Source organism: Struthio camelus, chromosome 3 (assembly GCF_040807025.1).
Source record: "Struthio camelus isolate bStrCam1 chromosome 3, bStrCam1.hap1, whole genome shotgun sequence".
Taxonomy (NCBI): Eukaryota; Metazoa; Chordata; class Aves; order Struthioniformes; family Struthionidae; genus Struthio; species Struthio camelus.
In genome coordinates, this window is record NC_090944.1 from 141,483,549 (window position 1) to 141,507,779 (window position 24,231).

The following is a 24,231-nucleotide window of genomic DNA, read 5'->3' on the forward strand; positions in this document are numbered from 1 at the left end:
TCCAAGTTCTGTCCTCCTTTTTAGTAGCACAAATCTACTGATTCAGGGCAACTGTATGGATGGAGATGAGGTTAGTTTGGCTTTTTTTCCCTTCAGTGAGATTATAATTTGTTTCTCTAAATCATGAGTTATTAATCTTCCTAAAAATTATTCCTTCTACTGTGCAAAAGGAAAAATAAAATGGAGCTGAAATATGCTGGATCATAGCAAAATTCATTGGAAATAATTTTCTTTTAAATAAGTTGCATATGTGTTTCCCTATTTAGTATTCACAATGTACTGCAGAGACGCTTTCAGAAATGAACTCATTCTAAAAAGAGATAGATTTACACATGCTACAATGAGAGCAGTCACTGGCAGTATTGTATACCATATCAAATCAGTGACTGTTGTTACATATTTGAAGTTAATTTGACACTGAAGTAAACAAATCAAAGTGTGTTTATAGAATAATTAGACCATATTCTCCGTATTGTGGCTATGAAATTTTGTCACTGCTATTGAAGTACTCTGTGGTTTTATTTGGTTTGTTTACAGAATTCCCTAGCAACACAAAGAAAACCGTCAGAATTACATAAGTATAATTGTAATGGTAAAACCTATCTTTGCATAATAGCCATAGCCCAACTATATAAATCATAACCAGTGGTGCTGCTTGGTTTCATATTTACAATTCTGAAAGCATAAGCCGATATATTTGTGAGTTTAAAAGAGTTTGAAAAAAATTGCAAAGATTTATTTTCTCCAGCTCAAAACAAAAAACCAGCAATAGACTAAATTTTTTGTCAATATTCTGGTTTTTTACAATGTAGAAAGAAACATGAGACTTTTGTATAAATAACCATTAACACACAAACGTATTATTACTGCATACATTTACTCATCCAGTATTTTCCAGTCACAGTGTGATGTGTCTTTGCATCCTTCCAGAACAAGGGCTGTAAAAACAGACTAAACTGATAGCAATGTTAAGTTTCTTTTACATCCATTCTCTTCCTGAAAATGTACACCTAAATGTGCTTGAAGAAATTATAAAAGAGCCTAGACTACTCCAAAGCTGAGAATGTACCTTTTTTATGTTGCCAGGTTAGGTGAAGAGACCATCCCTTCTTTTCATTCTTCTCTTTTATGTTCATAATATCACGTGTCACTTTTGCTGCCTCTCTTGAATGCCGGGCAGCTGGTTTTGGTTAATGTGGGCCTAATCCTGGAAAATGTATGGTTTAGTTCAGTACAACTTGGGAGTGCTTGGCTCTTCTCAAAAGCAGCTCCCAGAATTTGAAAGCTTTTTCTTCCTCTTCTCACACATGCACAATAAAGTAACAATGTGTGCAGGTCTGGACCTGGAAAGTGGATGCTCCTTACCAGTAGGAAAGAAAAGCTGTTAAGAGAAACAGGAGTAACAAAAAGAGGCAGAAGGGCTAAAAAATTAGAGGTGAAGTCCTGGCCTTTTTGAAACCAATGAGGATTTTGCCACCAGCTTCAGTGGATTCACTCCCTCTCCAGAGTCTGCTCTGCAAACAGCTACCTACCTTTATTGTATCCTTTGATCTCTCCAGAACGCACACCCCCTTTATTTTAGTGAACAACTCACAAGGATGCGCATGGTGAATATTTGCTGATGGGAGTAGTTCATCTAAAATGACATAATTCTTCAGTAAGTCACTCTAGAATCACACATTTGAGTGAAAAAATATTCTTGAGTTGTTTTGTGTATGTGAATGGGGAAGGTTTTGTCAGAATACAAATCTACTGCCTGTGAGTTTTACCTGTACCTGTGCCTACCTAATGCAGGTTTGGGATCCCTTCATCCTGGGAGTCTGTTCAACACTGGACTTTCTCTCCTGCGAAATGATGTGCCAAGATGTTTGCTGTGCTGTTGTTCGGGTTACGAGGTTTTATATGTGGACAGCCCATAGCCCAAGCCTGTGTCAGCCTGGGACTGGACTTTCTGCAAACGGCCACCATCTTCTCCGTTCCTATACCTAGTTTCCTCTTCGTGATGGATCTGAACTCTAGGAGGTGTCCCAGTGTATGGTAGTGGACACAGTGACACTTGACACATTAAAAGTCTGGTTCTCATTTACCCCAAAGCCCTTTCCCAGCTGTTGTCAGATGAGAATCTGGGCTTACAGCTAGCTAGTTTTGGTTTAGAGTTTCTCCCATTTTGATTCCTAGTAACGTAGCCTCTGAAGCCTAGGTTTGCTTTCCAGGAGTTTCTTGTTTTGGAAAGCATACATTATGTAGTCTTCTCATAGTGGTGGCAAGTTTGTAGGGTTACAGAGTGATAGATGAAGACAGTAATTAACAAGTGACCTAGCTGTCTCTTAACCCTTTCCCTTTTTGGAGCAGAGATGCTATAGAAACAGAACTGGAATCTCCTGCATTGTTTACTTTGTTTATCAAGATTATATAAAAAAAAAAATCAATATCTAATTTTTCTATTACATTTTAGCACTGCATCTTCCTAGCCCTTCAGAATCATATCCTATTGATTCTACCTTTAATGACTTTGAAATTTTCAGTGATTTGTTTGTGGAGAATACTGTGCCTGTTATAGATTTCCCCGTGTTAGTTTAAACGCTGATAGTATACTTGGTGAATTAATGAAATAAAAATAGCTTTGTCAATAAGCAAAAGTGAAGCCACTTCCAACGTTTGTTCTGTAACCACTGCTTTCTGCAACTGCTGCCTACACAAAATTAGTTGGTGGGATTAAAGAATATATTCCTCTTTTATCCCATGTTTGAGTACTTGATCACAGAGGCATAGTTTAATCCAAACATCAATAGCACCTCATCAATTCAGTCAGATGCAGCTGTCAAAGTGGACTTTCGGTTTGTTTAGAGCTTTGCAATTTATCCTTTTTTAAGGTCATAGAATATTTTCTTTGATTTTTGATGCTGAAATCTTTCTTAATCTTCTAAACTTGAGAAACATCTGTTAAGATTTAATGGGGTGACTTTTGTCTTAAAATTGGAGTTTGTCTTGCAAATCTTTGGTTTTGAAAAATGGGCAAAAAGTACAAGCATATATTCGTTAATAGTTATAAGCTGCTTGGTCAGCAAGCGATTAAACTAGTTAAAATCGAGCAGCAGGCAGTGCAGTTGTATTTAAGCAGTGTTTCTGCAGACTGTGATTTCAATTTTGTTTCATTTCACACTGGCATTAGCTGTTTCCCCTTACTATATCACTTAGCTGAGGATCTGAGTGGCAGATTTGTGAGAGCTTTCAAATAATGAGACAGAAGTGATGTAACTGTGTGTTGCAGAAACAGAAAGAAATTTAACCTGCATTCTTAAGCTTCTAGGGTTTGGAGCACTTTGGGAGAATGTAGTAGTTAATATGTTTGGAGGTAAATTGCATCTAAAAATATATGCCCCTAAAAACATACAGACAGCTGTCACGTTTACTGCTTGAATATATTAGTCATTATCCTCATTAACAGATGCAAAATCATCCCTGCTTTCATAATGTAAGCATTTCATATCAGGCAATTTGTAGTAATTTTTAATGGGGCCTATTCTAACTACAGGGTTGGATTCCTCCACTCCCATATGAATCGGTGTTTTGAGGCAGGATTCAACTGAGAATTGCAGGACCAGGCCCAGACATCTTCTATGCGCCCTGTTGCACTTTCTTAGCTGCTAGAACTTAAGATCACCTTTGCTAGGAATCCAGCATGTGGATTTTTCCTTTAAAGAGTAACATTGCCTCATCAGCTTTTTCTGTAGCCCGTAGTCATGCATGTTGATGAGAGGTCTTGCCTTCTGTCTTCTTCACTTTCATTTCAGTGGCAGTATTACCTGGATGAAAAGCACAGGATGTGGCTTTCTGGATATAAACTTCCTTCTTTTTTTTCGGTTTATAGAGAAGAACGTGTTCTGTAGTTGCAGAGACAGCACTGGCACAACCTATAAACCTCTGCAAAGTACTGCAGAGCTGCCATTCACAAGTACCAAGAGCTAAATACAGCGTGAAAAGCATGAGGGCCTGCCAAGTTTCTTGCCACTTCCTCCTATTACTGACAAGGTTTTCAATTAGCAGCTTGTAGAGGCCCAGCCTGTGGTCCTATTTTCATGCAGTATGCATAACTTAGTTCCCCAGAAGAGGCTGGAACTGCAGAGGAAAGGAAAATACCCGTAGGTTTGTAATGTTATATACTGGAAGAAAATAAGCAGTTTACTAACAGCGTGGTTTTGGGAGGAGGGTAGAAGAAGCAGGGGAGTCACAGGGAAAAGGAAGTGTCTGCTAGGTGGGGCTTGAAAACAATAAAACCTCACAGAACTTTATTCTGTAAAAGAGCTAAGAGCTCAACAGTTTTTTCTCCTCCTAGTCCTTATGTATAGTTAACACTAAGCACAAGTATCTTGAAGAAGATAGATGCACTTTCCTAATGAAGCTCCATGTCTACCTAAATACCCCACACAGGAGATACGCTAAATCAATGCTGTTTTACTACATTTGTCAGTGTTTCCCTGTGTCTCCCTTTAATGCAGTTGCTGTAAACAGAAGAGTCTTAACCTATTGGGCCAAATCATTTGTTGGCATAAGCCCTTTCAGTACAGTCCTGTCCCTGGGTGGTGCCCAGGGACTCTTGGCAGAGGAAGTCAGGTGAAAGAAATTGAAGAATATAAGTACCAATCACACCCCTCAAGAAAACTGTGCAAAGAAGCAGGGCTGTTGTTGTATGTTCCCTCAGATTCTGGTTTTAGTGACCCAAGTAGTGTCTGTGCAGGGTGTAGAGTGTGGCAACACATCAGCAGTCTGATGAAAGCACAGATACTGGTAGGGAGGTCCACAATGAACAGCGGAAGTCTTACGGCCAGGCTGGGCTGAAAAAAGCCCTCCTGAGTCCCTGCAGTCATAGGAATGTCTTAAAACAGATGTCCATCTGTGAGCTCTAGTAAAAACTGAGTGAGGGAGCATGGTCATGGCATGCTGTGCTTTGGGGAGCTGCTACTCAGCGTAACTAGAGGGGGAGTTGTTTCCTCAAAGTGTATGGTGGAACCACAACCAGGCTCCTCTGCTACACCAGAATGATCCCAGTCCTTTACTAGCCAGCATACGTAGAGATACAAAGACTTGTGGAAGATGCATTCACCTTTCCTCCCCTGTCTCCTTTCCCCTGCTAAGAGCTCCAGTGGGAACAGATAAGCTGATTTATGGCAAATGTATACACAGCTGCAGTGGAAGCCTTGAAGCAAAACTGGAAAAACACAGCTACAGCACTGAAAGTGCCAAGAAAGATATGAGCTGGGAGGACAAGAAGTTACATCTGTGACATGTGTAGGTGTGGCTTCTGCTGTGAAAACTGGCCTAATCCTGAGTGATGGAGCCACCAAGGCAAAGCCTTCACTCAGGGGACTGACAGGAGACCCACTAGACAGCTTCACTAATGCTGAACCGTTTCTATCACTGCATATATTCTGTTAAACAAATGCAATCCTAAGTGGAAGGAGTAGGATTCCCACTGACTGACTTTAAGGAGCAAACTATGGCCGGTTTCCTTACACCATATATAAACACTGGAGAGGGAGAACGGATCCTCCACAGGGCAATTCAGAGCATCTCCCCTCGACTCCCGCCTGGATCTGGCCTCTGGAGGAGACTGCTTCACCTACTGCATAGGTAGCAAGGTGCTGAGCATGTTTTCTGAGGTGTAAACACTGGGCTCAGCATGCCGGGCTCTCCCTGTGTGCCAGGGAAAAGTGCCCACTCCACTTAACGGAAGGAGAGTTTTGGAGAGGTGCTGCTACAGGGAACAGTACGGCTTGGAGATAAGTTTGTCTGCGCTTTCCCTGTAGTCCTCTAGTGAAAGGACGAGATCTTGTGAATTTCATACATGAAAGGAAAAGTATCACATTTTCCCCAAATTCTTCAGGAAATTACTCTCATATACAACCCCAGAATTTGGCTGCGTTACAGAGATGGAGTGTCATTTGCATGCCATTACCAGGCTGTAAAAGTCTCATGGTGACTGCCTACTATACATTTGCAATCTTTTGGGATCCTGTGGGGGTCACCTCTGAGGTCAGGTTTGTTTAGTCTGTTCCATAACGGTGTAAAGTGGACTTGAATGTATACTCTGCTCAAATAATACACAATCTGATTGATACTTAAACATCAGTAAGTGTTGTATATATGTTGCAGTTTCTAATGTTCTCGGCAGAGGAGAACCATGTATTTGCTAACAAATTGTTCCTGCAAACAACCTGATGTGGCTTTGAAAAGTGAGTCAAAATAGGGAATGAAATGCACCCTCAAAATAATGGTAAGAAAATGTTCATTGTTTCTTTCCTTAAATATTTTTTTTTCCCTTCTGAGCCCTCCCTGTATTTTGAATTATTCCTCCTGTTTACTTTTAATTCACTTACCGTCCATTCGGTGATTGCCTTGCAGTTCAAAAGCCAGGTTCCTTACGTAGCATTGTTCAAAGATGGCTTAATTAAAAATAGATCACATCTTCTGTGTTGTTTCTAATAAGCATTGTGCTGATTGGCCTCATAGAGGACTGGGTGATATTTCAGCCCTTTGCAGATCTTTCAAAAGGAATAATAAAAAGAGAGGGAGAGAAAAAAGAATGTGAAGTCTTTTTCATCCCTAATATACTATGATTTAGAATGCAAGAAATATTACTCAACATAGGCTTGAGAGAATAAAGAGAGAGTAGAGAAAAAGCTGATACATGAGTGACTTTGCTTTATCTCTTTGTTTTTAAAATACTGTAAAATATAATCCGTTGTGAGGACTAGCTTTAGATTATTTTTTCTGGTGCTCCTCTTTCAACAAATCTTTCATGAGGACAATATAAATAAAAGGTGACAAAGTTATACGTATAGCTCAGCACAAAGCTGGTTAAGGCAGAAGCTTCTTATTGCCATTTTTATGGCTTCACCAATTAGTTATTAAGTTTTCTCCTTTTTTAACTGTGTCATGCACACAGGCTCAGATAAGTCTTCCTTCTCTTTCATCCTTTGCTCATCTCTGGATCAATAACGTGTCTTTGATGCAATTACTCATTTGATTCCTTTCTACATTAAAGTATTTAATTGTTTTGCTTTATTTAGTGAAGAAATTGTAACTAGAAAACAGATAAGAGCTTGACTTTTTAAAAGTAAACCATGATTCTGGGTTAAACCTGGCTAGTGCTGAGGTGGAAATATGAGGGAAAAGAGAGGAAAATGCACAGTATTTTTCCTTCCATTCCAGTAGCTCACAAGGACTCCAGCTTCCCTGCTTCACTTCACTGTGGTGCTAGCTTATAACCTCCTGAGAATGAGATTTGTCAGCTCAGAGGCAGGGTCAGTATCCACTAACACCCTGGCACTTTTTTTAAACGACTTGGGGCAGCAGCAGTACACAATCAGTTGTGCTACAGAGTAGTATAGCTGGCTGCTGAGCTTTTGGAGATACAGTTCACAGGTGCTCACAGTGGTGTTTCCTCTGCTATGAACAGAAGCGAGAGCACTGCTTGATAGGAGCCAGCAGAGTACGTTCCTCTGCTATGCAAAAGGGAACCCAATGCTCAGCTGTTGCCTGCTGCTCCTGGCCAGTCCCAGCTGGCCAGGGGCCTTGCTGCAGGGAATAAAAGCCCTCAGGAGCAGCATCTCTCTTATTGTTAGAAGGTTTCAGGTACTGTCTTGTTGTGGAGATTTGTGCCTCTGATACAGCTTGCTCTGCTTTTTGATGGACAAGGCGAAGCCTTACTGAGCTTGATGTTCTGCAGTATGAATGTTCTTAATAGTGAAGCTGCTTAGTTTAAAGCTAGGTCAGATATTTCTGGGCTGTGTGTTATCTTGCATTGTAGACATGCTCTCAGGGAGAGGTTCTATTGGATTAGAAGGTGAGCAGAATTATGGTCTAGGCCTGGCTAAGATAGTGTGATTCCCCCCCCCACCCCCATTCCTCTGCATTCCTTTGTTATGTCCTTCCCTGCCCTTCCCCCCCCCCATGTTTTGTTACCCAAGCATACATGGCCCCCCTTCATCAACTTTAGCTAGCTTTAGCTCTAGTTAGTACAGCCTCCACTTGGGACTCTGTGTCTGCTTTTGCCTTGCTGGCTGTTTTTGTCCACTTCCAGATGCAGCTCTTTGTAGCCTTTGTTCCTCCTAGAGGATTTGCTTCAGCAGAGGAAGGTTGGATTTGGCTCTGAGCTGGCAAATTCTGACTTTTCAGTAACTTTCAAAACATTCCTGCAGAGGGAGAAGACTGAGGGAGTCCCCTTGCCAAAATGTAATCATGCAGAAAATGCGAAATTGAGATCAATATATAGGTTATTTTATAATGTGGTCACATGAGGGCAGAGAAGTCAGAAACTGAACAGTCATTGCCATGAACTCTAGATGGTTGCAATTTGATTCACATAAGGGATTTGTGTTAGCTTTTTGGCTGTGGTCATGATGTTCTACTTGGAAATGTATGATGTCATTGTACCAAACAAATCACAGTAAAAGGCTGCCTTGTATTTATGTTGGCTAAAGGTTTAACCAAGTGTACATGGCAGGCTTAGTTTATTGCTACTATAACTTTGTTTAGTCACTGAAGGGGTCTATTTATGTTGATATATTCAAATAGTGGCTAACAGTGACCACATAGCTACAGAAATGGCAGGATTCATTATCACTAAATCACTTTGTTGCTGAGTTCCCTTAATTAAGGGGGGGAAAAAAGTTGAAGCCCTGGACATTCAGTAGAGAATAGGGTGGCAAAAGAGACTGATTAATTGATGTATCAGTTGCTTTCCTTAGAAAACTAGATTTCTGTGTACTACTATGGCAAAGCAATAATGAAAATAAAACGCAAGCCTTGTCTAAACCGTTGATTTAATTGAAGGCATATTAAAAAGTTTTATAGATTCCTTATAAAGTAAAATAAAAAGCTAGGAAGTTACATTCTTTATGCAAACATTTTTCATTACAGTACATGTCTATCCCTTCTTAATGAGAACTCATTAACTTTTTTAAAATTACCTTTCATGGGCTACTTGTTATAATCACCATCAAATGCTTCAATTGCCCCACATTCTAGTGTTTAGTGCAGATTAAAGCCAAAATTACCCTCTAGATACAGGACATATTCAGCTACACAGGGGGGAAAAAAAAAAAATTCAGTAAAGTCATGGTTTAAACAATGAATATTAGGAATGTTGAAAGCAGCCTTTTTAAAAGCTCAGAAACATGTCTCAATGTGGTAGCTGTGGTTTGAGCAATTATTTTAAAAAAGGTTCCTCATTTTAAAGTTCCTCTTTGTTTGAAACGATGTTTGATTAGACATAGTTGTGAAACAGGCACTTCAAAACCTGGTCTCCCGGGCTTGGGTGTATCCTTGTTTGGCTGTTTAGTTAAGAGACTTGGGTAAGTCATTTCTTCCTTTGCCTCAACTAAAACTCATGGGTAATGAGAGAGATCCGCTTTTTCAAGGACTGGAGACCTTTGCATGAAAGCTGTTTTAGGAGATAACTGTTTAATTGTTACTCCTCCTGCAGGAATTCTGAATCTAAAAATGGTTGTGAGCAGGAACAAATTCAAATTCTCAGCTTGTTTAAGTGGGCTGAAGAGCTTTAATTTCAGTGGAAGTGTACTCATTTGCCCCAGCAGGGAAATTGGCATTCCCCCCCCCTTTTTTTATGGGTGCTGATTGAATGCAGTGGAAACTCAGAAAGCTTCCGTCAAGAATTATAGACATTCTGTTGTGTTATGATTTGTTGGGGGTTGCAGTGAACAAATGTTGTGCTGCCATGACGAACAAGTTGCTTCAGTAAGGCAACCCTGAAAGTATTTCTGCGATAGCAGCTTTACTTCCTGCTTTGAGGAATAAAACAATATATAGATAGGGCAGAGTCTTTAGCTGGATGAACTTTACTAGGCCTGAGGGAGCTGTGCAGATTCATGCCAGCAGAGGGTCTGGACCTCAATTCCTCTTTTCTACTCCAGTGTTTATCTGTTTTTTAAAAAAAAAAAAAAGAAGCCCAGCAGTTTGCGGATGTCACCAGTGTTCAAAAGTGCCCTTGGGCCAGCATACCAAGGAGGCAGAGAAAATGACACCATCCCTTATGCAGATGAAACAAGCTTCTTTGGCTTAGGGATGCTATGGTGCTGTGCTATGTTCTTCACAGTTGTGGGGAAGACCCTGAGAGAGAGCTTCCTCTGCAGGCAAGGACATCTCAGTCCTAGCAGGGAAAAATCCTTGAGCTATTAAAAGAAAACCTTTTATCTCAGCAGCTTTTTGTCTAGTTCTTTCAAGAACCTCAGTTTATTTTTCGAGGGTATTGAACTGCAATATATGGAGCTATAATACACGTGGCCAACCTTTTGAGTTTAACTGGGATGAATTCTGCCTGGAGGTGGGATTTGCTGGGTGTCCTGTATCATTACTATTTTGGGCTAAAATAAAGGTATTCTAGAATAATTGTCTTGTGTCCGCTCACAGTTCCTTTCTTACCCCTTTAGCTGAGAAGATTCTCCAGATATTTTTCTACTGGCACTGTGCGCTTTGTGCGGGAGGTATCTGAGGAGGTGTGAGAAGCTGTAGACATCCCAGAAGAAAGCAAAAGAAGCTTCAGGACCCCTGAAATGATAGAGCTGGAGTGTTCCCCAAATATTCTTTGGGCCTGCTGATGGTAAGGTTCATAAGCCGAAAGTATTTAAAACTTGCCCCAGTATATATGATGTATGTGTCCCTCTTATTGCTCATAGACTTAAGCCTGTAAGTTGTAGTATTGCATATAGATAGCCTGAACCTGCATGGCATGAACCTGTCTCTAAAAACAAGTCAAATGAACGTCCTTCCTTCAGGGTACTGACTTGATGCCTTCATCTCTGGGGAGACATGGCTTGCAGGAAAGCTGGAGGAGGACCTGCTCTACTCTGTATTAGCAACTAAAATGGAGACAAATGCATGTCTTGGGGGGGGGGTGTGGGGGGGGGAAATCCTTGTTTCCTTGTGATGCAGGAAGTGCATTGTACCCTTGATGAGCCCAGGCTATCAAGAGGCTGAGCTAGGACTGGTGCAGGGGTAGTCCAATACTAGCCTAATTCTCATCAAGTCAGTTTAAAGGTAACAAAGCTTTGCATTTCTCTGAAGGTGGATGGGATGTTTTGGCTTGTTGTTCTTTAAAATGCCAAAAATTGCCCTCAAGGCTGGACACTGGCCTTTCTTTAGGATCTGAACTGCACTGTCCAGCTGCTTTTACAGCAAATCCTCCAACTGGCTGTGAGTAACTGACAAACTATCAAGTCTGGGCAAGTAATATTAGGCTAGGAATGAGGAAGTGGAGGTGAACCTCCCTTCACATAATGCTTCTGTATAGCCCACAGCAAGGTCTCTCTCCCTTTATCCTCTCCCTGTCACAGCTCTGTTCAGTGCTTTCGCTGCCTCTTCTGTTTCAGCAAGAGTCCTGGCCCTAAAAAAAAAACTTATGGGAAGGGAGAGGTCTAGCCAGCAGGCATAGCTAGTGCAGAGATGTACTTTTGTTTCAAATAAGCAAAAAGGAGAAGAAGGGGAAAAAAGGAGGCAGTGGGACCAGGCACTGAACTGTAGCTTGTAGAAAGTATCACAGGCAATGTCTGAAGGCATTCGAATGCACAGTCCCTACCACAGGAGGAAGTGTGGAGAGCGTCTTGAAGTTCTTGGCGTGTTGTGGGTCACCGTTTGAAAGCTGTTGTAGGAGACAGTGTAAGTCTGCTCAGCATTTACTTTGAATACAATTGTGTGCTTGGTCTGTAAATTGCCTTGTATTGTTCAGTATGTTAGATGGCTTATTCTAGATACTGGGTTCACTAGCTGGGGTGTGCTGAATATTTGCAACCTCCTGTGAGTGCTCGGCTGTTTTTTACCCTATATCTTCAGCAGTTCCTGTCACTTTAAAGGAGTAGACTCTAGGCATTTGTACACAGCACAATGAAGCACCGTGTTTGAGAGGTTTGTACTATCTTTGAGTGAGCTGCTCTCAAGGTAATGCCAATGCCCTACGTTGAACTGGGGTTTCAGGAACAAAGTAGCCGTGTTAGCACGCTGTTACTGAGGCAGTGCAGGCTAATTAAATGCCCTCGTTTGGTCTGCTGGGTGCATGTGTTAGCCACACTTAGGAGCATGAGGTGGCACTGTGCAGTAGAGATGAGATGTGGGTAAAATCCTTCTAGCAAGCTTGCCTTGCTAGAGATCGCTTCTGTGTGTGTGGTGTTCCTCTCAGCCATTGCTAGGTTTAGCTTTTTGGGTTTCATCAGTTTTCAGCTGCTTCTTTCCATTTCCCATCAGGAGAAATGTCCCTCCTGGAGGAGGGAGCTTTACATAGGGGGTTCTGTCTCATGGAAGGCAGAAGGTCTCTTCTGCCTGGTTCATTCAGGCCCCTGGATGGAGTTTCTTTCAGAAGCAATCCCATGCCCTTTCCTCAGATTGGGGTTGTGTTCTAATTTATTTCATTTTAATAGGAGACTTTAACACTGTATTCCTGAGCTCCCTGTTATCTTGGTGTGTTCCTTGCCCTGTCCACATCTGACAGGGTAGGCTTTTTTGTTGTTGGTCTTTGCATACCGTTCCCAAGCACCCTCCTTGCCCTCATCTGGCCACCTCACAGGCCAGAACGCCTCAATAACATAATGCAATGAAGTCTAGCCCCATATAGTCTATAGTATGTGTGAATACCTAGCAAAGTGTTTACCACTATTCTGCTGGCACTAAGCGGGAAACATATCGCAGTATCTCAGAGCTGCATTTTGTCTAATAAGGCTTTCACTCTGGTAAGTTTTATCCAAATATCTTTTCAAGCAGCTGTTACCAAAAGGACAACGTGATGCCAAATCTTAACTAATGGGCAAAACGTGTTAGAAACTGTAGCTGAAATGAAGATAGTTGGCTGCAATTGCAAGCTGAAATTAATGGTTTGAATTTCTTCCTCCTCTGCTAGCCCATTCCCATCTGTACTCTTCTGTTCTTCACCCCTTCCCAGGAATACACCATTCCTCAGGTTTCCCCATCTGTATTTCCCAAATCCATCCCTGGTCTTGCCTGGCAATTCTGGATCCTCACAGACAAATGTGGGAGTTGGGATGCGAAATTATCTTATGGGGTGGGGGGCACAACAAGGCAAACTCTCCACTGCCTGGATGCTTTTGGGATAACTTCCGAGTCCCTCAAGGAGTGGAGAGGTACTGATGATCAGTTTAGTTGAGTTTAAACTCATATGAAACCAATAACTAGCAAAACCAGTCATCAGCTACTAGCCCTAGCTGAAAATTCAAGTAACTGAAATAAGCAGGAATAATCCAGGAAAGACACCTTGCACTGGGTGGTGGTAGTTCTAGAGTTTTTAGGGAAATGGTCCCTATTTAATTGAAGACTTGCTTCTTGATGTGCTAAGTAGAGTTGGATAGGAAATGTAAAATGATTTCCTGTTTCAGACTAAGGCAGATTTCTCATTGAAACTGAGACCTGGGTAGGAGAAGGGGAAAAGCAGCCAGATTTGCAAACCTGGGTTAGGACCTCAAAGACCAGATAGTCTTTATTAACAGCACTTATCTTGAATGAAGAAAACTAAGGATCCCTGGTCTGAACATCTCCCTCTGCCTTGAAGTCCTTGTGGCATCAGCAGCTGTGGATGCCTTAAGACACCAAGCTCTGAAACTGGACGAGATATAAGTGCGCTTGGTAATACCATTAAATCAGATGCTGGTGGCTCAGGTGTTACAGTTCTGGGCTTCAGTGTTTTACAGCCTGATGGGAAACGCTCATAACCAAATAAAATGCAGAGCAATTAAAATATGAAAGAAGGAAAACCTCTTGCTTATTGTATGATAGCATGGAGTTTCACAGGGAATACAAATAGGCCTTGGAGACCTAGGCCTTTCTGGGGCTCTTCCTCTGTGTGTGTTTTTTTTCCACTGAACAGTCACAAAACAGGAAATGAGTTATGTGAGGTGATTGAAGTGCTGGGGGTAGGTCCATTGATTTATTCTTCTCTTATGAGGTTTTTGGAAGGGCAAATGAGATTTCTGTGTAGTTTTTTCAGGTTTTTATACAGTGATCAGAAACGAAATTTTAGATTCAAGCAGAAACACTTTTTGTGACTTTGAATGCAACCAAAATTATTTTTCTGGTCAGTCTGATTTTTTTATGCTGTGTCTGCCTGAGCAGCTGTAGTGCCTGGATGCTAGAGAATGGACTCTTTCATAGGCTAGGCTTCATGGTGATTTGATGTCTCATATGATGCTTCCCCTCTGAATTGCAGCAGTACCTCAGGGGAACAATGAATGTGTCTTATGGTAAATATAAGGGACTGCCTTCCCTACAGGTATAACTGAGTGATTGCTAAAATCTTGACCAAAACAGGGATGGAACTTACTGGTCCCTCTTCCAGCTTGTACTCAGAGAGCTACTCTGTGGTCCCATCGTGGTAGACACCCTAAAAACACCTTGGTGCAAAAACAGCCCTTCTCCTAGGGCATGTTTCCTCATGTAGGCACACCAGAACTAGTATCAAAATGGCTCAGTTGGGTGCTGGCAGAGGAGAGCCATAGCAGCCTGCCAGCCTGAGTTTCCCAGCAGAAGTTTTGCAGGCCACATAGCTCCTCCTGAACACAGCTTGGGCTCCTGGGTTGAGCTGCTTTTAAAGTTTATTCAGGTAGGTCTACCTGGACCACAGTATCTACAGTGCAAAAATATGCCAGGAATGGCTGAAATTACCTTCTTTGCAACCAGAGGTTTGGCTGACAAAGGTCTGGTGAAACCTCCTGACTTCTCCCATCCTTCTTTTGCCCCCTTGCCGTGTGCCACTGCCAGTGGCTGCAGCAGTTGTCCCACCCTGGGTGCCCCAAGGTGGGTCTCTGAGGGGAGCGCTGGGGCAGAGAGCGCTCCTTTGGATTGCTGGAGCTTCTGAAGCCAGGCCTCCGGTTTAGCCCTACAGCTTTCTGTGCCAACTGCCACTAATCCCGTTATTCTCTATTATTCCAAACCCAAGTGCTAATGACATTAACAAGAGGAGCAAACAGAGCTCAGCCATTTTCCAGCCATTGTTTCTTTCCAGCAGGTACATATTTGGTAGTATACAGGCCAGCTGAATAATATTTGAAAAGCGGACAAACATGTAATTCTTATCAAACTTGTACGTTCTCACTGCTGCATCTTTGCTGCAGTTGGAAACGAAGACTGTGTAATTATCTAACAATTATCTTGTCAGCTTGCAGCAGAGCGTGAAATTTGAATTGAGGTAGGGAGTGAGACTGCATTTAAGCACTGGGCTCTGGTGAGGTGGCATTTGTTTTCCATGCTAATTTTGGGGATGGGTAATGAGATAGATGTGTGGTTAAGCTAAATGGTCCAGGATGCTGTCATGGGCATCAAACCGGGCAAAGGAAGTGGATTCTGGGTGACTGTGCAGAAAACAGGAGACCAGTAGGCCATGAAAAACCTCCACCTATCCAGACACGCTGCAAGACTGGACAGATTTCCTGCTCCCCATTACTAGGTGTTTCCCTGGCTCCTAGCGCTCAAGTTTGCCACTGCAAACGTTTTCAGGGGTTTGACAAACATGGGAGGCAGGGTGGGAGCATGGATAGGCCTGATGTAGGAAGAGGCAGTCTCTTTTTCCTGGGGTCACTGAATGCAGCATGCTTCGAAGTGTATGCTCAGGCAGTCCAGCCATCTTCTCTCAGTCAATCCTGGTTATGTTTTAACATGCACAGTGGACATCAGTATACTAAGAGAGGCTCCCATCCTCCAGCCCTTTCTTTTCTGGTCTTCTACTGGCCTGCATAAAAGCCTGCTGGAAACTTAAAACAGGGTGATGGCAGTCGAGATAAATGATGACTGCCTGCTGTTGTAGACAGTCATGTTAAAATGATGTGAACACATCTGGAGAGGAAACAAGGCCCACAGGGTTTACAGCTCAGCAACATGAGGCATCATTCTTCTGCCATTCAGCATATGTTTTGGGGCAAGCTGTTGCTGCATTCTCCTCCCATATCTCAGGATATTTTCCGTCCTTTCCTAACATTGAGGGCTGTGAGGGTGTGACAGTTTTAATCTCACAGTGAAACATTACTTTTACAACCGATACTGCCACAAATTCCAGCTGTTCTACACTGGCAAGATATGGTCACAGAGCAGGATTGTTCCTCACTGATAGTTTACAGCTTTTTCCCTCCTGACTTGCATAGCTTGAGAGACATCTGAGCAAGTGCACCAGTCAACACAGAACATGAGAAGTGATTTTCAGCTGATTCAGATGAGTCCTGATCTGGTATCAATGCACTTGAGGAGTTTTCAAAACAACCACTGTTTCAGTCCATTCAGCTCTGTTAACACTTTGGCGTTTTGAGGTATAAGCCTTCTGCCTTTCATAGGTAATGTGGGATTTTAGAGCTTAGGAAGCAACATATTTTGGGTTGCTAAGTGGTTAGCATTTCAAAGTCAGATGCAAGTTGGGATTTATCTTGGCAGAAACATGCAGAAGAATAGGCCAGGCTCCCAAATACAGTCAGGCTGCTTGTTGCAGAGGAGTTACCCTTCTGGTGTTGACACTCACATTGCGCTGCTGATTGCCCTGCGTGGCATAAGAGTAGTCCGTGAGGTATTGAGATGCACTTGAGAAAGCAAACTTCCTTGTTTTTCCATGCAGCGTGGTGAACATTGCTTACACTAAACCAGCACTTTTTACACTGTTAGGGCTACAACAAGATTCTTCAGCGTTGTCCAGTGTCCTTGAGACCTGTATATCTTAATCTTTTACATTGCTGTAAAACTGTGCACATTTGCAAGACTTTCTGAAGGATTCCTGAGAAGCCACAATGAAAGCTATAAGTGCGGTATTCACGGACTGAAAAAAATCACTTAGTTATGTCCTGAAAACAGGAGTGTTGCCTCCCATCAGGGATCTAGAACAGTTTGCATTTGAAAGAGAAATTCCATGTCTTGGCAGAGTAGATATAGGAAAGTCATGATGTAGGCAGTTGGCTGTATCTGAAAGCACTGCAAGTTCATCTGCAATGTATCCTACATTTTTATAGTCCAGCAAACCTCAGCTACTGCCTTTCTATGTCTTAAAATATTCTGCAGAGACAAATTTTGGTGTGTGGTTGGTGTAGAGCTACCCCTCATAATATTCTCTCACCTCTTTTAATCTTTCCTTACTGTCTTTTCAAGAAACCATAATGTTTCTTTAAAGTTCTAGTAATGAAAAAGGCATTAGAAAGTCACCTACTATCATCAGGAGGAAGGGGAACAGAAGCAATTCTGCCAGGACAGGCTATTTCAAATTAAAAAAAAAAAAAACACTGAGAAACCAGGAGGAGTGAAAGAAACCCAGAAAGAAGCACAGCAAAGTGGCAGACCAAATGTTACACGCATGACCCTAACCTCCTGTGTTGTTCATTGCCTCACCAAAGGAATTGGGGTGGATTCAGTGTAACCCATGGTGAAAGCAAGCAAAGCTGAGGCAAGGAAGGGAGGAGGAAAGGTGTTTACTCAAGTGTTTAATTGTTTTTCTTTCTCAATATTCAAATCAGTGATTAGAAGTTTGTGTTAATTGACAATAACTTAAATTACCTAAAAATTCCCCCAGTGGAGGCTGTCTTGCCTGCAACAGTCATAGGTGGAGAATGCAGGCAGTATTGGGCCTGGAATGGCCTGTGGAGTGGCTTTGAGACTTGGGAAGGAGCCTTGATTCTGCAATTGGGCATATTTTGGTGTTGTGTTGTGGTGCAGGTGGTGTGCCCGTTATGTCTGGGGTGAGTAGGTGCAAACAATGTGTAAGCAGATGGGAAACAGCCTGAGGCGATGTGAGCAAGCTCAGGAAGGTGACTGGGAAGAGATGGGATGGTACCTGCTTCCAGTCTCTGCCCCAGTGGCTTGGAGCCTGACTGCCTCTATGTGCAAGATCAAAGAAAACTAATCTGGGAGCTGCAGAGGGGCTGTGGTGCTTGGAAAAGCCCAGAAGAGTAATATACTGTTGTGCCCTGGGATGTGCTGGTGCTTGCCAAGTGCTCCAAGCAGGGCTCCAGAGAGCCAGGGAGTGCTTGGCGGAGGTGAGGAATCTCTGTCAGAGTAAGGGCTTGCTAAAAGAATCATTAAAAAGCTAACCTGGCCAAAGGGAAAGCTGTGAGCTGGGCTGCCCAAGCTGCTGGGGGTCAGCAAGCGAGCTTAAAGTGACTGCCCTGGAGGTAGACCCTGACATCTCTGGTGGGGAAACTGAGGACTTTGGCAGGTGATCAGCACGGTCCTTTTAGGCAGCACTAGTTGCAGTGGTTAAACTGCCCTGCAGAGACAGGCAAACTGCTCCCCAGAGCGTGAATGCATGATGGTCCTTTCTTTAGAGCAGAATTAAAGAAACATGAGACACTTAAAGCTGCTGCCCCTAAGAGCCACTTCAGCGGTGCTCATGGTGGTGCTGGGAACCTGGAGCTAGCAGGATGCAGCTTCTGGCCTGGGAGAGCACATGGCCCAAAAGCTTCAACAGCTAGGCACAGTTACTAATACCTTTTTGATGTGAGCTAGTGGGCACTCCTACTGATCAAGGATGACCTGTGTGTGTGTGTATGTATATATAGGTATATATATAATCCTTGAGGGAGCACGCTGGAGGACAGGCATGAGATTAGCAGCAAGGGTAATGCTGAAGGTCCAGTAGTATGGTCGACCTGGGAAAGAGTGTCAAGAGCGGTTGAAAACTTTTCATGCTCCCACCCTGGGAGTGTGCTGGGATTTATGGACGTGCTTGAAGGAACAGGGGAAGGAAAGGATAAAGCAGTGGCACAGAAAGCCCTTCAGAGATGAAGAGCTGTGAGTTAAGGGATTGCAAGCACAGGGGAAAGGTCAGAGCTCAGTTAATGCTGTTAAAGGATGTGGAGCAAGCTGCAGGACAGCTGAGCCATTTGCTGTATCATTTTGCTCCCCAGATGGGGAAGTGCCCATATTGCACCAAGTGAACATTGTTCACCACCCATTTTGCTTCTAGATTAAGCTCTCTGATTATTGGACTCATGAACCTATTGATACCTTCAACAGTAGTGTTAATCTTTGTTCATACTATCTTCACTTGCTCATATGCTAAATATAATGATATAAAACTGCTGTTGCGTTCTTGATTTTGCTTTGCAGGGACAAGGCCTGAAATTTGTAATGCATACTGAGATTGTTATGATGTTAACCCTGATAACTTAGTCCTCAGAGGCAGAGTAGGATTTGTAATCAATATATATTCAAACTACTGTGACCTTTCTGGTTATGTGCTTTTGCAGGAGCAAGGTGTGAAGTTTGTAGTAAGCATGCGTTCAGATTGTTGTAATATAACACGTCTAGTCTCATCCGCAGAGGTAAGGGGTGAAATTTGTAAAGAGTACTTATATTCAGACTGTGGTAATGTTGACCCTGATAATCTAGTCCACAGGGACAAGAGGTGGAGTTTGTAACAGATGCAAGTTCAGACTGTGATGATGATAACCCCTGTACTCTTGTTCCTAGGGTGGTAGGTGGGGTTCCCAGGTGGGGGGTAGATTTTAGTCAGTACATGTACATGTTGTTACAATGTTATTCCATACAGTCTGGTTCACAGAAGTGAGGAGTGGAGTTTGTGATGGGTATAAATTCCAACTGTGACGTTAACCCCTGTACTCTGGTTCTCAGTGGGAAGGGGTTAAATTTTAGTGGGTGTATACATGCATTGCTACCGTTTTAATCCCTGCTGTTTGGTCCATAGGGAGGAAGAGTGGAGTTTATAACTGATGTATATTAAGATTGTGGTGATGAAAGTAGAGTAAAATGGATTTATGCTCAAACAGTTCTTAAATAAGTGTTTCGCAGAGGTGAGGGGTGGAATATGTTGGACATAAATTGCAAGGTTTACTGCATTCATGCATGGGCACCCAATCACCCTGTGCATGGGTGCCCAACCAGTTCCTGCATGGGCGCCCCATTAATTCACACGTGAATGTCTAAAATCCCTATTCACTGTTTATTCATTACTGGTGCCCAATAAATTCAGCCATGAATGCCCAGTCAGTTTGCACTTGAGCAGACAATCATTTCTGCTTGAGGACTCAATTCATGTGTGGAGGCACAAGCAGTTCATGCGTGGGCACCAAGTAGGTTGGTTGCCCAGTGACTTCATGCATGGGTGCACAACCAATTCACAATTGAGTGCCCTTCTCACTGGTTTTCTTCCACTGCTTCTGGCTTCTCAGTGTCACTACTCTGTCATGGGAACTCCTTGGGCCACAGTTCCTCAGGGATACCCCTGCTCTGGTGTGGATTGCCCATAGGTCACAGTCCCTCGGGGGTGCACCTCTTGGGCTTGGAGCTTGTCTTCCCTAAGCGTGTCTGTACCTGCGTGTCTTCTGCTATGTCTCCTCCAATGTCCCCTTACATATCTCTTCATGTGTCTTGTCCCCCCTCTGCATGCCACACTGCCTGAAATCTGTCTATACCAGAGCACCACGGACTCCTCTGAGGGGCTGACATTCTAGGGTGCCATTGGGCGGCTACATAGGCTTCACAGCCATCTGGCACCAGCATGAGGCAGTTCATGGCCACCTCCCACACTGGCACCACTGCAGCCCCAGATGCCAAAACCTGCTGTAGTGTGCCCAGTGCAGTGCACACAGGTGAGCTGATGGGGCACTTAGGAGCGGGCTCACTGGGTGCTCATGTGCAAGTTAACTGGGCGCTCATCTAGAACTCAGTGGGTGCTCAAGAGTGAATTAATTGGGTGCTCATGCACAAGCTAGCTGGGCATTTGAGTATGAACTAGTTGGGCAATCATGCATGAAATGATTGGGTGCTCATGCACGAACGAATTTTGTGCTCATGCATGCAACGATGCATGGACTACTGGGGTGTCCAAGCAAGAGCTGATTGTGCACCCATGCATGAATCAATAGGGTGCTGCAGCATCAATGGATCGGGTGCTCATGCATGAACTTGTTGGTCATGGAAGCAGGAATTAATCAGGTGATCATGCATGCAGTGATTGGGCGCTCAAGTATGACTTGGTTGTGCACTCATGCGTGAATTAATCGGGCACTTGTGCATGGGCTACTTGGGCACTCCAGCATGAATTACTTTGTCACTTGGGCATAATTGTGTGCCCATGTGTGAATTAATTCAGCACTCAGGAGCGATTTTTTTGTGCACCCATGCATGAGCTAACTGGGCATTCATGTGTGAACTAACTGGGCATTCAAGCATAAACAAATTGCTCATCCATGCATGAGCTAACTGGGCACTCATGCGTGAATGCAGTAAACCCTGCAGTTGATGCCCTGAGGACCATAATAATAGGTATGTGCTCAGATTATTATAATATTAACCCCTCTAGTCTGGTCTGTGGGGGTAAGGGGTGAAGTTTGTGAAGAGTACATATGTTCAGACTGTGGTAACGTTGCCCCTGATAATCTAGGCCCCAGGGGAAGGAGTTTGTAATAGGTGCAAGTTCAGACTGTGATGATGATAACCCCTGTACTCTTGTTCCCGGGGCAGGTGGGATTTCAGTGAGGGTATGTGTTGTTATCATTTTAATCCCTGCTGTTTGGCCTGCAGGGAGGGAGAGTGGAGTTTATAACTGATGCATGATGTTGAAAGTAGAGTTTACAATGGATTTATGCTGAAACAGTTCTTAAATAAGTGTTTTGCAGAGGTGAGGGGTGGAATGTGTTGGACAAAAAATGCAGGTTTTACTGCATTCACTCGTGAATGCCTAGTTAGTTCCTGCTTGATTGCTCAATTAGTTCAGACTTGGCATCCAATTAGCTCATGCATGGGTGCACAGTTAGTACATGTGGGAGCATCCAATTCATGCATGAGCTCCCTGTTATTTTGTGCTTGCTTGCCTGATTAATATATGCATGAGTGCCTAAGTGATTGCACGGGTGCCTTATTAATTTGATAAGAATTCAGAAAAGTGCCATTGCTAGGAACCCCCAGAACTCGAGACTGATTCAGATTAAAGCAAGGCCCCGTAACAACCCTCTAGTCAAATTAATCCAGGCTAGAAAACAGACCTTTGGTTCAGATTGAAAAGGAATTAAAAGCAGCCCTTATTCTACACACGGGTATAATTAGTACAACTTGAACTTGGATACTTTTTTAGGATCTAGAGAGCAGCTGTGTGGGACTTGATTTTCTCCAATCAGGGTTTTAGCTAATCCAGCCTTTTTGTTGTCATATGGGGTTTTTTGTTTTGTATTGTGCGCTAATCATTAAAATGTAATTTCCTATCATATAGCTTCCTCAGCCAGGATAAAATATCTGTACTTATTGCCCATAGAAACAAAGACACTTTGAAAGAAAGCAAAGTTAAAGCTAAAAATTCAAGAATACAGCGTCGTTCACAATCTGTTTCCGTAGGAAGCAGCAGTGCTATATTTGTACCTCCAGTGGGTGCTGCAAAAGGCTGTACATTAGCAGTACCCAGAAATGATCTTCCAGAAAACAAAATAATGTTTGTTAGTGAAGAAGTGGAGTAAGAGAAAACCTGTTATTAAAAATGCTTTGTATTATTACTTAGGCTGTTTCCCTTTTGCTTCTAATCCCTTGATAGTAGCAGTCCTGTCATCTAATTTCTGTTTTTTGGAGGAGGTATGTCTCCAGGGTCCCAGTATTGGCTCTCCTCTCTGCTGGACAGTGTAGTTCCTCAGCTAATGTCAGAGCGGTGAAATTTGGAGTAGTAACAACTGATAACAGTGCTGTCCACTAGGCCAGCAGATATTTACCTGGGGAGCCAGGAGGTACTCAGGTGGCTGGGTTTTTTTTTGTTTTTGTTTTTAAACTCATGACTTGAGCTTCTAAATTGACTTTTCCCATCTCCCTAGTGTCCTTCTGGAAGTTTTAACTAATGTCTGAAAGCTACTTGTAACACAAACATGAGATACTGAGCTTTTCACCAGCTCACACTGCCTTTAGAATTTAGCTTTTCTTAGAAATGGGCAAAACCTTGTTATGTCCTATATGGCCTCAGTGTAGCTTATCTCTCTAAAAGCTGCCAGTCTGGGAGGGAAAGCAAGCAACTGTGTTTATAACGTCACTGGAAAATGAACAGAAGACTGTAAGTTTGTCCATCTGCAGCTTGTTTACTTGCTGTCATATATATATAGTACCTGGTGCATGCAGAGTTACGAATAATTTAGGTTGCATAATTCAGTGGACTTGTTACTATTTTTGAGCCATTCTTATTGAAAATGGAAACTACACAAGTTGACTCCAAGTCATCTGTGGTATGTGCTTTAGTTAAAAAAAAAAATAAAAAAAAAAATCAAGGATGCAGTAAACCTGTCAGCATTTTCTGACTGCGTCAGGCTTTTTTTGTAGCCACAGAGAAACTTTTACAGTAGATGAAGGGAAAACAGCAAAAATATCAGGCACGCTTGGGCACCTCTTGATGGGATTCAGTATTCTGGTTCCTCCACCTCAGGGTGGAGGAATGGCAAGTTAGATCTGTTGGGGCTTGAAGATGTTGAGAGGAAATCTCCCTTAGGACCTAGGTTCTGCTGTTTCCATTTAGCTTGAACAGTGCTTTTCTGAGTGGTGTCCCTGACATCAAAGGGTACTTAGGTGCAGCCTGGTCAGAATGTAGGAGCAGGAGGAGTCAATGTTTTAAAAAGCAGGCATAAAATGGGTTACTGCGCACAGAACAAAGTGGAGGCATCTGCAAATTCTGCAACTCTTTTTGAAAGTGTTTCTGGTATCACTTTTGTTTTATTTTGAACTGGGAGCAGAGGGATATATTTATGCACTCATGCTCATTCCCAAGTGGAATATCCTCACTGAAGTTGTCTTATGTCTCTTGAAACATTTGCTCACAACATGACCTAATTATACCTCTGGTGATGCAAGCTTAGGGACAGTGTTGGATTTCATGTACTGCAACATTGTGCTTGCTAGCTGCACAGAACAGAGGAAAAGCTCTTACTCGTCTTCAGAGACGTGCGGACTCTGTGCACTGTTCTTGGAGAGTTTGGCACTAAGCGAGAAGCTGCTTTAGTGCCATCCTGCCGTCAGACTGCCTGAGTTGCACTGCTCTCTAGAGCTAAGGAAGTTCATCCTGGGCTGATGTGCCTTTGCACACCTAGTATTAGTATTGCAGTATAGCACCTGGATGGTAAAAGGCTATGGTGCCCATGCACTGAATTGTGGGCTGTTTGGGAGAGTGTGGGAAGAAGGACCAAAGAGGGAAAAGTCTATTCTAATTTCAGACGGTAAACATTTTATAGCACCTTTTACACATTCCAGGGGATGCAAAGCATT

At 42.9% G+C, this 24,231-nt stretch overlaps 1 long non-coding RNA gene across 2 annotated transcripts in view; it reads left to right on the forward strand.

The window, feature by feature from the left end:
* The window catches only part of LOC104151865 (uncharacterized), a 228,779-nt gene that overhangs the window by 40,134 nt on the left and 164,414 nt on the right, over positions 1 to 24,231 (forward strand). For both annotated transcript variants that reach the window (XR_011140590.1, XR_011140591.1), the window contains exon 3: positions 10,452 to 10,621. This is a non-coding gene — a long non-coding RNA (uncharacterized lncRNA). The remainder of the gene's footprint in view (positions 1 to 10,451; positions 10,622 to 24,231) is intronic.